Source organism: Vicugna pacos, chromosome 15, assembly GCF_048564905.1.
Source record: "Vicugna pacos chromosome 15, VicPac4, whole genome shotgun sequence".
Lineage (NCBI taxonomy): Eukaryota > Metazoa > Chordata > Mammalia > Artiodactyla > Camelidae > Vicugna > Vicugna pacos.
The window spans coordinates 18173249-18187071 of NC_133001.1; the positions used below are offsets into that span (position 1 = coordinate 18173249).

Sequence of the window (13823 nt, forward strand, 5' to 3'; positions counted from 1 at the left end):
TGGGGGCTGTTCTGTGTATCGTAAGACATTTAGCAGCATCCTTAGCCTCAACCCCATAGGCACCAGTACTGCCTCTTGCTCAAGTTTGACAACCACATGTCTCCAGACATAGCTAAAGGTTCTATGGGGAAAAAAGTTGTCACCAGTGGAGAACCACTGCCCTAGAGGGTAATAAAACACACTGCATAGATTCAAATTCTGTCTTTATTACTTTCTAGCTGTGTGAACTTGGGCAAGTTACTTCACCTCTCTGTGCTTGAATTTCCTTATCTCTCTAATGATACTTACAGCATTATCTACAAGATAAGGATTCTCTGAGGAGTAAGTGAGATATACAAAGGAAATGCTCAGAACAGTGCTTACACTTAGCCAGCATTCAAGTGATGATAGCTCTTCATACTAATAACCAGGTTCCCTTCATATGGTGAAGACATGGCTTCTGGTAGCACCCGATTCAACTGAACTAGCTTAATAATTTCAAAGGAATCAACAGCTTTTTTCTCTCAGAGCATCAGCTGGTCCGTCTTGGGTCATGTGACTGTGTCTTGGACCAAACGCAGTGGCCAAGGTGCTGGAATACTGTGGATGCCCGGCTTGGGTCAGACTCCAGTCCTATAGCTGAAGAGAAGAGACTTTGCTCACAGAAGTGAGATGGAAAAGCATAATGGGCAGGTGAAATCGAAAGCCACCATCGTCCACTTCAGAGTATTAAACAAACGTGCAAAGCGGGTTTCCTGCCCTGACACCTAATTCACAGGTCATGAAAACCCGTCTCCAGTCACATTTTGGTGAATTTTTAGGGGGCAGAGAGGTCAGCAAATTATCAGATCAGACACTGTCAGGATGTGCCCAGAGAACTAAAGGCAGACCTGCTGTCCCAAAGCTGGAGGCAGGAAGAGCCCAGCGGCGGCAGAAGAAATGGACACTGCTGTTCTCTGCCAGCTTTGTAGTGAGGAAGACAAAGCTGAAATAGGACTGATCAAAGCTGCCATTCACTGAATTCTCCCCCCGGTGATAGATGCTATATTGTATCTCAAGTAATACAACATCTCTGCATGGTTATTGATATGATTCCCACTTTTAAAATGAGGAGGCTGAAGATTTTCTAGAAAGGATAAGTACCTTTGGCTAAGGTTCACAACCAGTATGAGATGGAGCCAGAATTCAAGTCCAGCTTGTCCAACTTCACAGCGCCTAGTCTTCAGCCCCACACTGCCATCCCAGGGTCTGGCCAAGATGCACAGGAAAGCTAAGCTGCTAAGATTTTTGGAGGCTATGTACTTACTTAAGAAAACAGGGCATGAGGTAGGACTTCTCTTATTGGCAGATGAGCCTAGCACATACTGCTACGTGAACTCCCCAAGTTTCACCTAGTAGGGGTGGAAGACCAGGCGGGATGAGTCCCTGGTAGAAATTCACTTCTCTGGCCTGATAGTTGTCTTGAGTATTTGCACTTTCAGATGTTGCCTTTTGTTTAACACCGAGCTCAATTCAGCTTCTACCTAGGGCTAGACTGAGACAAGTGGCCACCGTGGATAAAACAAATTTCAGATAATAAAATGTGCACATTTTTTTCTGTACTTTCATTACATAAATTGTGTGTGACATGAGATTTCAGCTTCACTGGAATTGCTTTTCATGTCCCAGTTTCCTCCATTGTTTGCGATTGGATGCCACGTTATGCCTACTAGGTAAAGTCTTAATCCAGGTAAATTGCACCGAGACCCCCATGTTGTGTGTAACACTGTAGTGAACATGGGGCTACAGATAACGCTGAGATCCCGATTTCAATTCTATCTACGCAGAATAGAAATTGCTGACTCATATGATATTGAGCAAGTTTCTTAGTTTCACTGGTTTTTAGTTTCCTCATCTGTAAAGAGAGTTAATAGATACTTTCCTCCTAGGATTTCGAGGATCTTATAAAACACTGTTGTAAGTAGGGCTCCACACATAGCTCCTCGGGGTGTGCAAGTTTTCTTTCCTTTCCCAGCCGTTGCCATGAGGTCTCCCTATACTCTCCAGATGAAGTAAGCCAGAGTAGCCCAGCGCACAGGCATAACTGGAGTTATGCTCTACCGCTTAACTGCCCTGAGACCTGGACAAGTCACTTAATCTTATCTTTAAAATGTGAATTAGTAATTGAACCTACTTCACAGGGTTATAAGATGAACAAAATGAAGTCATTATATAAAAATGCTTATCCTGTGCCTTTTTCAAACAAGGTCAGAAAATATTGGCATTTTTACCATCCCGTGCCTTTGCCATCTGTGACCTTCTCCAGTCTGGCCCAAGCAGAGCAGGGGTGCATTCCGTGGGCAGGTTCCATCCTAGGCAGTGTGCTCTGGAGCCAGTCTGGACCAAATCAGAAAGGCTGTTATCAGCCTCATGCCACCATCTAAGTGATCTGGAATTAGTTGGAACTCATATTTTTGTATATGCCCCTATGCATTTTGATTCTTCCTTTAAATATGTGTTTTCTTTAATCTTGTTCCCTCCTAGGCTATGCCTTATGGTGCAGTGTCCCAAGGCAGGAAATCAAGACTTCCTGACCTCTTTAGCAAGCATAAGATTGACAGCTGCATTAGAGAACTAGACCTAATGGTTTAAGTTAAAGAATCCAGAGGGAAACAAAGGGGCAAGACTAGGACCAGGGAGCCCACCTCCTCTACCCTGGAGAAGGGTGGAAAGAGAAATACTGAAATGTGGGGAAAAGGAAAGCTATTAGATGTCACAGGTCTTGATGTCCCTCCTTTGGGCTTCAGTTTGGAGAGGGCAGATGTGTCAGAGAAGTGTAGGCATTATTGTAAGGAAAAGGGAATTCTGTCCCACCCGGGACTCTAGAATAGACCATCCTTCTGCCCTACCCTACCTTACTAACCTTTAGTGTGTCAACATGAAAGTCAGTTTGGCTTCCCCACCTGGTCAGGCAGAGAGAAGTCCTTCAATTTCTCTTTTGTGAGCCAGTCTCATATCCTGGGGGCATGGAAGAGTCTCCTTGTCCTCTTCAGAAGGGATTTAGAAGGCAGTTGATTTGAGGTCTGGAGAGCCTGTCATAGCACATCCTGTGCCAACAGACAGGGTGGCCTTCAGCAGAGGCTGGGGACGGGTCGCCCAGGCCTGCGGTGGTTGGAAGGTGTGTCAGGTCCAAGGTAAAGGGGGAGCTGCAAGATGCTGATAAAGCCAAGGGAGGACAGGCTATGAGTCACCCTGGCCACAGCCCTCATCCACAACTACTAAGGGCAAGAGGTGTCTCTGCATATCCCTATGTCCCCTACCCCATGTGATTTTTAGTTTTTAAGAAAGTCACACGATAGGGTTAGCCTACATTCAGAGTCAGCTGGGGCCCTTCAGGTAGGACTGCAAATGTTTGCATCATGAAGATGAAAAGGTACAGGAAATCAAGTCTGTCAGATGATTTATGATGGCCACACCCACTCACAGTTGGCTAGACTTTGGGCATTTGAGCTGGCTGCCCGCTGCATGCCAGTGAGATGAGCTGGCCAAGGCGGGGTACGGACAGTCCGGTCCCGAGCCCGTGGCCTGGACTTGCACACAGCCAGCAGCAAAGCAGACACTGGTGAACTGGCTGGGGGACATGAGCGACTGAGACAGCTTAGTCTGATTTTAATAAATATGGAGATTTTATTTCCCTCGAAAAATAACAAAAACAGAAAAGAGAGAGAGCCACTGGAAATATCCCCCCTTCTACCAATTTGTGCCCTGAGGCTAAATTTCAGCTCTGTGATGATATGGGCATTTTTAGTGTCTCTTTAGTTGCAAAATACTCCACAGGCATGAACTTAAGTTTTGGTCCTTATACATAAACTACCCAAAACAAATTACGTTGAAAAAGTGAAACTGACAAATGTTTACAGTTAGCTAGGCACCCTGAGGCACAGAAATAAAGGGGGAAGGCATGACGCCAACAATGAAGTCACGGTGACAGACACTGAGGCGTGAGAAGCTCGTGGCCGCCCATGGCAGGAAGAGAAAGACTCGGACTGGACACGGTCACTGACCAACCGACAGAGACTGGAGAGGTGACCTCACACTGTGGTGGCTGGTGGGGTTTACTCTGAAGGCAGAACAGATAAAGGGTGGGACCAAGCAGTCATGGGAGCAGATCAAGCTACAAAGGATGCTATAAATCAGAAATACAGTGCCAATTAGCCCAGCCTGACACCCCTTGCCTAATGTTCGCACTGTAAACAAGCTCAGCTAAAGAAGGCAGCACCGTCGCGGGGAAAGGAGCAAACCCACCTCGCTTGCCTGACTAGCTCAGTAGAGGGATTTTGCAAACTGGGAGGCACAGCCCTGGCCAGCTTCCAATCCCAAAAGCAGCTTGCTGACGCCACCTGATACCCTAGTTCTTGGAAGCTGAATTCTGCAATTATTCGCAGTAGCCAAGACACAGAAACAACCTAGAGGTCCAGCAGTGTATGAATGGAGACAGACGATGTGGTATACACACACACACACACACACACACACACACACACACAGAGGAATATTATTCAGCCACGAGAAAGAAGAGCCTGCCATTATGATAACTTAGTTGAATCTTGAGGACAATAGCTAAGTGAAGTAAGTCAGACAGGAAAAGGCAGATACTGTATGATCTCACTCGTACGTAGACTCTAAAAAGGAAAAACTCAGAGAAATGCAGAGTGGAGTGGTGGTTACCAAGTGTTGGGGGGTGGGGGAAATAGGGAGATATTGGTCAAAGGGTCCAAACTTCCAGTTATAACAAGATTAACGAATTCAGGGATCTAATGTACAGCATGGTAGTTGTAGGTAATAATGCTATATTATACACTTGAATGGTGCTAAGAGAGTAGATTTTAAATAGTCTCACTACACACAAAAAAATGGTAACTGTGTGACCCTATAGAAGCAGTAACCAAAGCTAGGGTGGTAATGATTTTGCAGCATATAAATGTATCAAATCAACACTTCATACACCTTAAACTTGCACGGTTATGTGTCAATTATATTTCAATAAAACTGGAAAAATATTAAAAATAGAAATTTATTTAATGTCAGACAAGTGGAAATGGTAGAACTGGTTTGGAACTTGGAATTATTTGCAGAAGGTCAAGGCTTTCCTTACTCTAGGATGCAGCCTTTCCAAGACAAAAGGTTGAACCACATTGCATTGTAATATGGGGGCTAACTTTTTTATCCAGATACAGAATAGTGTCCCTGACTATGGAGTACTGTTTTATTCCATCAAAAGAATGATTTGATACAGCAATGAAAAAAAAATTCTGCAAGGCCTCTTAACTTGAGAGTTCTTAACTTTGTTTGCTACGATCTCGGTTTTCCTAAAGCCCAGGAAAATGTACTTCATATGCCCAAATCACTTACAGCCCGTGGCTCATGGCTAAATCCAGAAAAATCAGCATTTCCAGGTTGAATAGGAGAAAAAGCAGAATGTATTGGCTGAATGTTTTCTGTAGGACAGAGAAGAAAGAACAAAGAAGTTGCCACTCCCTTGTTCTGTACCAGCAGCACCCACCAGATAGAATTTGGGCTTCACAGAGAGAACTGGGGATCCGAATTCAGTAGGAACCCAGACAGAGGGGGCTGAGAATACAGGGAAATGGAAGTTCAGTGGCGGGTCTAGGATGCCACATGCAGCGTGAAAACTGCTCTGACAGTTGTGTGTGTTGGCCTGGCCGTGCAGAAAAGAGACATCTTTCCATTTCCCTGTGGGACAGATGTCAACTAGCACCATATGGCAGATGAGGTCGGAATGTATCCTTTGCCTGTTCTGAGAAAACAGCTCCAGCCGATGTCACCTTCATATGTGTGAATGTTGGTACCCCAGGAACACGAAAAGCACCTTGAGAACAGGGACCGTCTTCCAGTTCTTTGTAGAAGTACCAGGTGGGCAGATCGGCGCCTTTCAGTAAGTATGGAGTGAAGGAGTTGTCCTGCAATGGTCATTCACTTGCATTTTATTGCAGCAGCTGAAGCGATATGCAGAAAAAGGAGAATAATTCTGCAACTCAGGCAATCTCCGCAGAAACCCAGCCTTATGTTTTGATCTCCCTCTTCCCTGCAGATTCCCCAGCCTCTTCTCTTGTCACCACATCCACATCATCCCAGCAAACCACCTTACCTTTCCCTCCATGCTTTGCCTTATAACCCCCTGAACCTGGGGATGTGCACGTCTGTGCTTGCATCTCACCTGCTTACGCAGGTTTGTCACTAGCTGCGTTTAAAGCCTGTAGATACTGCTCTGTACTCTGACTTTGGTATTTTTCCCCCAGTATATTTGATGAAACTACATGGTCCTGGCATATCCAGATGCACCGCTCTCTGCCACACATGAATGAGGACATGGAGAAAGGAGACGGAAGATGAGTGGTGGGAAAGAAGGTGAGAGAATACGATTAAACCATCAAAACAATCATTTGAGTTTAAGAGATACAGACGTTACTAAAATCTGCAGGAACATCAAGTATTCTAACCCTTAAAGTGATGGACAGAATGCGGGGGAGTTCTGCAGTTTATGAAAACACAAAGAAATTGAGTACAACACCCAGGAGGTAGGGAGGGGAGACACAAACAAAATCTAACAGCAGAATGTGATTCTTTCAAAGGAGAGAAGGAGAATTAGCAGGATGTGATCAGAGAGAATAGATTAAGCTCAAAGAAAGGGAGCTGAGTCTGAGTTACTGAGAGATCAAAATAATTTAAGAACAGAGAACGAGGTCCCTCGGAAGCTGCTATCCAGTTCCTGACTCTGACATTTCTCTTTCCCTATCTCAGGCTTACTGAAACTCCAGTTGTCAGTGGTAGAGCCCCAGGGGGTTCACCACTGGGAGCGTCACCGCCACACCCAGAAGGTGTGCTTATGGTACTCTGATCATAAAGTGGCTATCAGAGCGCCCCCTGTCAGACCCACCCCTGACATTTCAGGACTGAGGTCAAGAGTACATGTGTCATGGATCTAAATATTAAATTATATCGAGCTAACAACTACTTTTACAAATATATTCTATCTTCCTACCTTGGTGAGTATACATTTATAGTAACATGGAAATTCAGCTTCTAAAATGAAAATCTGGAGTCCTTAGAATGCTCCGCTGGAACATGCAGATGCCGAGAAAGCCGGTATTCCATCCCCGGGTCCCGCCTTCATGACACGACACCTTCACTTCTAACACTGGCTTCGCCCAGCGCCGCATTTATGTGGAGATCCTCACCTGCATATCCAAACTGGTTCACATCTTATCCTTGCCAGCAGCCACCCCTCGGGGCCCAGATCTGCAATCCCAGCAGCATAGTCCATCCGCAGGGAGATGGCGCTGGGCGGCCTTTGCACCGGCCGGGAAGCAGCCCTGGGGCCCGGGAGCACAGTCCAGAGGGGAGGGCACGCTCTCTGCTCGGGCTCTCTCCCCGACCCAGGGAACGCTTTGCCCGGTGGGGAGGCGTACAGCCGGGGAAGGACCCGAGAGAAGCCTTCAGAAGCCTGCGCTCTCAGGCCTGTCTTGGAGCACTGCCCCCCTGGTCATTAACTGGAGCTTACTGGGCATTAACCGTGGAAATCAGCAGGCTGGGCTGAAAAATACGGCCGGCTGAGAAAGGGGACACAGCTAAAGTGATAAATAGAGTAGCTAAATGGTTAAATAAATAAGTAATCCACTCTCATGCGTCACAGCGCTCCACCGGGCTCCTCGTCTCAGTAAACGGCACCACCACACCCACCCGTGACCACGGGGGACCTGGACCCACTCTGAGTGTCTCCGACTCCCGTGCCGCTGTCGAGCGCCTCACGCCTTCCACGCCCCGGGCGCCCGGCCCGCCGGTTGCTGAGAGCGGCCCCGCCCCCTGGCGTAGACCCGGGTTGGGGGCGGGGGGGGGGGGGGCGCCGGCGGCACACGGCCACGCTAGACCCTCGTTAGGAACTTACGTGTTTTCTTTTGGGAGTGATGGCTCTTGAAGGAAAGATTCTTGTTGGGTAAGACAGGAGTGGAGAGGCCATTCTGAACCTATATGACCTTGTACAGGAACCTCTAAGAGGAAATAAAGGAGTCAAAGGAGGGGGTGTAGCTTTGTGGTAGAGCGCATGCCCAGCATGCGTGAGGTCCTGGGTTCAATCACCAGTACCTCCATTGAAGTAGATAAATACATATATAAATGTAATTACCTCCCCTCTCCCCGCCAAAATTTTTTTTTAAAAAAAGGCATCAGGCTTTCATTTCTTTCGTGTATTTTTAGAGTTGTTTATTCCTAACAGAAAACAGAACGTCACTCTTCAACGAGGGCACACCAGTCCGCTTCTGTAAGGGCACAAAGAAGCTACTTCGCGCGTCTGCCTTTGTTTCCGTGCTCTCTCCTGTCCCCCTCCAAACCCTTGACTGGCTGGCCTGTTGGGTTATCTTTGAGAATCTTTTACCACCAGGAGTCGTTAAGAATCCCTTACACAGCAGTGTCCATAGCTCAGGAAACAGCCCTGCACAAGCCGGGAGGAGCAGGCTTCTAACTTGGCTGCACGGAGAAATGAGAATCCGAGTGTGCTGTCAGTGTACCACTTGGGAGGTTCTAAGTCGGCCCTGACGTGTACTCAGCTGCCCAGCTCTCAGTACAGGTCTTGTGGGCAGCGTGGAACCTCAGCTGTTCACACCCATCCTCCAAAACTTCAAAGCACTTGGCCCAGACGAGCCAACGAAATCCGATGTAGATATGTATTTATTTTTATTTTATGTTCCTCATGTCCATGCAGTTGGAATACACTGTAAATTAGGTGGTACAGCGCTGTAGTTTGGTTAGCTGCAATGGTTCAGAAATGTAGCTTTAGTTTGTTATGAGATAATAGCTGCTTTGCCTTGTTGTGACAGTAGCGATAAAGTAAAGTTACTACAATGTAAAATGTGGTAGCCACCCCAAACCACAGAAGCACAGCCACAAATCAGAGGCAGCCCAACTCTGCGGACTTTATGCGCTGAAGTGACCACGGTCTCTGTCTCCAAGCATGATCCCTGTGAGAGCCAGCAGTCTTATGTGGGTCGTATTTGTTGAAGGTCAAATCATGTTGCCCCAAAGCATGGGGTAAAATTCTATTGGGACATAGAAAAAAATTTCATGCCATTTACATCACATAAAGAGAGACTTCTCTGAGCCCAAGCTGGTAGCCAGAGCTGCCTGGACAAGTATGAAGAACAAGTATAGTGACCAAGTTCTCAAGGAACCAGTTTCGTGAGAATAATGGCTGAGGAAGTGCTCTTCTGTACAGATGCCCGGGAGAAAGCCTGACATGAAGAGGAAGGCGTCACTTTTATGTCAGGCACTGGTCCTGCTCTGGGCCCTACCCAGGCACGCCCGCACCCAGTGAGGGATGCCATAGACGAAGGTTGAAGGTTTTTTTTAAGGAACTGTCAATGAAGGGGTTACCACACCAACCGGTTTAATGTCCTGGTGATAAAATGTGCCATGGAGTAGAGAAGGGACACGTTTTCACTGGGGGACGCCCAAGAGTGAGGACTGTAGGGGGCGTGACACCACCTTGCCTCCCGACAACTCCTGATAACTTCAGACGTCGCAGGAAGGAGGCAGGGCCCTCGGCATTGGCCTCCACTTTCTTATCACTCTTGGCTGCAGCCCTGATGGCAAAGCACCGTCGTCAGGGGCTTGAAGTTGGGCCAACATCAACAAGAAAAGTAAGAGAAAATTCATGAGCTCATGTGAAACGGCCCAGGGAAGTCAGTAAATACTGATGGGGGCAAGGAGGGAGGGACATACGTGTGCCTCTAGCAGAGTGTTTAGTTCCTGAGGTTAAGCAAATGCCGGAAGAATCTGGGCCATTTCTGTGAATGTAACCCTGTCTATAGCGGAAGTTAACAAAGCCAAGACAGCATGACTGACCGATGGCAAAGGCTTCAGCTTGATACTAACAGCTAAAATTATTGAGTATTTACTATGTGCTAGAGATTGCTTTATGCACTTTTTATGTATTATTTCATTTTTGCCGTAGCCCTATAAAATAACTCCCAAACCGTGAGCTCCATTTCTCAGATGAGAGATTTATAGCACGTTCGTCCCACCCAGGGTCATAAACACTAGGTGGCCGGTCAGAGCTGGGAGCTAGACTCGTGCACTCTGACTGTCCAGCTGCGCTCCTGCCTGTTACTGGTTCCTCCCTTATTCACACTATACCGAGGACCACTTTCTGTTTAGCGTTTCAGAGTGATGTTTCTCCACCAGGCACTTTTCCCTGGGCCCTGGAATACCTGCAAGCACATCTGTATCATTAAACCTGTGTAGACACATAACACCATGCAAAATATAGAGCAACGAGCACCTCTTCAGACACAACGCACATCACAGGAAAACAACTTCCTGAGCCCACAGTGGAGTCAAATTCCTGTTAATTTGGCGGAAAAGGACACATGTTCTAAGAAACACTAATTAGGGCCCAGAGGGGAAAAAGAAAGTTACGTTTTGTGCACAGTGACCCATTGTGAAGCCACTCAGTTTTCTTAGAACTCCATTTTAACTCAGGCCCAATGGGTGCTCCCCAAGGGCCATGGAAACAGCTTCTGAGTGTTCAGATAGCTTGCACTTGAAAGGCGTGCAACCAGGTACATAAAATTCACGGGGCTGGAGAAGATGGCTCAACTTTGTTTATAGACTTTCTGATTTTTTTTTTTTCAGTTGGCTAAAAAGCTGACAGACTGTATTACAGCTAACATTCCCATATTGATTATACCATTTCTGAGGCTGGCCTTTCTGTGACAGGAGCAGCATAATTAGTTTTTTCCTTGTTAAATATTTGTAAATCATTCGTACTTTTATGGGGTACATAACCTGGCTGATACCCTTCAAATAATCTTCTTGTTACTTGTTTAAACGAGAAATATCTCCTAGAGTGCAGTGTCACTTTTGTCCTTCAGCGAGACAACAGCATAAGGACTTCCTTGGCTTGCAGAATACAATAGGGCACCGGGCCTGGGTTATAGAAAGTAGGTCTGTAAGAGGCTTTAACCCGACAGACTGAAGACCATCCACGGATGCCTTTCACCCTGCTTACGCCACTGGGAAGCAGCTAGGCTGCGAGAAAAAAAATTGTTTTTAATTTTTTTGCTTTTTGTTTACGTTTGTTTCTTTTAAGCTAGTGGGAGCCACAAGTGTCAATTTCAGTCATTGAAAAGCACTGATTTGGGGTTCAGAGTAGAACAAATATGAATACGACCTATGATGACATCATCATATGGTGATCAGAAAGCGTGCATTTCAAGGGACAACTCTGAAATGTGACTTTTTCTTTATCGTGTCCATGGAGAATTGCTGCCTCAAAAAAGGCAGGGTAGACAGCCATCCAAATATTCCAGCTACCGTTACTAAAAGGCTCTTGGAAATCCTCTTTGGTTGTGGACGTCCCAGTCTAATAACACAGCCCTTTGAATAACATTAATGACCATAAATCTTTTCTTTTCCTTTTAGAAGTTGGAGCGAATTTGCTTCTGATTAAAGAACAAAAGTCACTTGAATACAAATCTGATAAATGAGTCGCATTTTAAGAAAAACTGTGTATGTTGATATAACATACAGAAAATAGCAAGGTATAAATCTAAAGTAGGAGAAGGACTGTGTCTGGTGATTCATAAACAAGCCAAAGGTCTGTACAAGAGCAGTGGCCCCGGAACAGGCACATACCCTGAGCGCCAGCTCCCTGTCTGGAGGTGGCAGAAACCCAGACAGAGCAATTCAAGTAAAAACTATAAGAAGACACAATAGTTCACAAAACCTTAGGTCAGGCAGTCAAGTTGGGCCCCATGAGAGAACACAGTCATAAATTAGGCAGCCACAAGAAAGGGAGATAGCTTGTTTCCTTTTCTGAGACCTCTGGATCCCATCAGTGCACGTCGTGGTGCCTCTTCTTCAATCTGTCTCTGCCGTTGGGCTGGCTACTTCTGCAAGAATGTAACTCAGAGAGCTAGCTGCGGCTAAGCTGAGACTAGCACGACCACCTGAGCGGAAGAGTGAAGCTGCTGGGTTTACCCGGGCATGCTGCGGGATGCAGGCAGACATCGTGCAGTAGAGAGCAGAGGAGGCTAGGTGTCTGTGCCTGGCCTGAGGGAATCGACAGACGTAAGCTCACTGGTTACTTGTGAGTACCCAAGATGACTTACTCTCGAGCCAGAAGCTACTGTTTAAGTCTCTGTGAAGGAAAGACACATTTGGACTAGATTTTGAATGCTTTGCATCCAGATGATGGCTGCAGAGGAGCCAGTTCATCCGGGTGTCTGCCTGATAGGTAAAGACAAAATTTTAGATATCTCAATGGAGAAAAAAAATGAGCCATCATAAAAGTTGCTTTATGCCATCCAGTCCCCTCGATCTTTTTTGCATCACAGGGAAATCAATCTGTATCAATTATCACAGCTGCACTAAATGGTTTTCCCTGTGTGTGAACACACACACACACACATGCACCAACACACACACACTCACACACACACACACAACACTAAGACAATACAACCTTATATTTATAGTAGTAAATATAATAATATAATATAAAATATAATAGTAATCCAAAAGTGTAAAAATTTTTATTTTATACAGTAACTGTATAAGACAGAGCAGTATTTGGTTGAAACATCTGAAATTGTTATTTTTGTTGGTCAAAAGCAGCCAAATATTGGCAATTTTGTGTCTTTTGACCTAATATTAGTGTAAACATTTAACACACAAGGCAACCCACTCATGTGGTGTTAAGCAACCAGCTTGAGCTTTCCTGGTTCCCAAATGCTTGCGGTGGAGCCAGAATCCAAGTCTTGTGACCCTTATCTCAGTGTCATTTCCACCACAGCATTAGATACAAGGAAAAAGCAGATCCGTATGTAATACAAACCAAACTGAAGCATCTTGTCTATGTTTGTTTTGTGATCAATTTACTGTAGACACAGAGAATGAGAAAAACTTCAAGAAATCTGCTTTAAATGCTCTCCATTAATTTTCTGCAACCTTACGCATTTTTTTCCAAAGGAGCCAAGTGCAAGGAATCAAGTCATTTATGCTGTGAAAAGATTATATATTCAGGTTTTCAAATTAGTTATGAGTAAATTATTTTCACCTCTGCTGTTTATGGTTCAGGGAGCTAAAAAAAGCAAAAAGAATGATGTCTGAATAAATAAAAAAATAGAATTTCATGTTATGAAAACTATTTCTCTACACCTCTTCTTTTTTTCTTTTTGAAAGAAGTAAGTCAAAGCCTCTGAATTTTGAGAAAGACAGAAACGTATCTTTTGTTTCTGATATAGTCTTCCTAAATAATATCTGAATTGGAATTCAAATCAATAAGCCAGTCTCTCTTCTGATTATACTAATGTTTTTTTAAAATACAGATGTGTTTCAAATGAGTAAATCATATATAACTAGTTAGACTTTTTTTCTTTAATGCTACAGGGAATTCGAGCATATTATTATACATGCAACGTTTTACCAAGATTTAGCAAATGACTATCAAACATGAAAATACAGTTTAACGACTTAAACTAAAAGAAATGTACATCATTAATTTAAATTCAATTAGCTGGCTGCATCCCAGCAAACAGCATTAGTTAAGTGCCTCAAGTGCGTGGTGGGGATTCCACGGGTCCAGCGGGCCCCTGATCTCACTGAGCAGCTCAGCAGTTGTTTTGTTGCCCTGGAAGACAGATCCTTTCTCCCCACGCTGCACTCACAGCTTCGCAGGGCACGGGGAAGATGGCACTGATTTGTTTCCCCATGAATGCTTTTCTGAGAGGAGAGAGGCCTCTGTGCTTCAATATTTTCCCCTTGGACAGAGACTTGGGGCAGGGGGTTGA

The 13823-nt window shown here is 45.3% G+C and overlaps 1 long non-coding RNA gene across 1 annotated transcript; it reads right to left on the reverse strand.

The window, feature by feature from the left end:
* Window positions 1-5210: 5210 nt before the first annotated feature.
* Window positions 5211-7804, reverse strand: LOC140685682 (uncharacterized). The gene is made up of 3 exons (XR_012058995.1): window positions 7747-7804; window positions 7022-7217; window positions 5211-5975 (listed from the first exon to the last, which is right to left on the reverse strand). It is a non-coding gene; the product is annotated as an uncharacterized lncRNA (long non-coding RNA).
* Window positions 7805-13823: the final 6019 nt, after the last annotated feature.